Below are 524 nucleotides of genomic sequence, written 5' to 3'. Positions count from 1 at the left end.
CACGGTCACCGAATCAACTTCGCCGTCTCCCTGAGGTCACCGACACGAGACCTGGAGGATGGGAGAAGGGAGAGTGGCCTTGGGGGCATCCGCAACATCACCGACGTGAGGGGACAACCATCACCGCCACCGCGGAGCCGACCGGACGCGCGGACAAGGGGCCTGCCAGGCACCGAGGTCCGGCCGAACCCAAAAGGGTCCGGACAGCCCCTGCCGTCACGCTGCAGCTCGCCGGCCGACGAAGCGGCCACCGCCCACATACCACTGCCACTTCACCACCAACCAGGGAGCAGCGCCGCCACGCACCGAGTCGCCGGCCCGCCCTAGCCCAGATGGAGCCCGGAAGGGCCCAGATCTGGGCCGCCGGCCACCAGCACCGCCACGCCGCCCCGCGGCCAACGGCCGCGCCTCCGCACCGAGAACCACGGAGCTCGCCGGACTCCCGCCGCCGAACCCCACCGCAGCGGCCGAGCAGCACCGCCGCCATCGGGAGGCCCCCGCGCCCCCCAAGAGCGAGCGGGGAA

Source organism: Triticum aestivum, chromosome 5D (genome assembly GCF_018294505.1).
Source record: "Triticum aestivum cultivar Chinese Spring chromosome 5D, IWGSC CS RefSeq v2.1, whole genome shotgun sequence".
Classification (NCBI taxonomy): domain Eukaryota; kingdom Viridiplantae; phylum Streptophyta; class Magnoliopsida; order Poales; family Poaceae; genus Triticum; species Triticum aestivum.
This window is presented reverse-complemented; position numbering follows the sequence as displayed.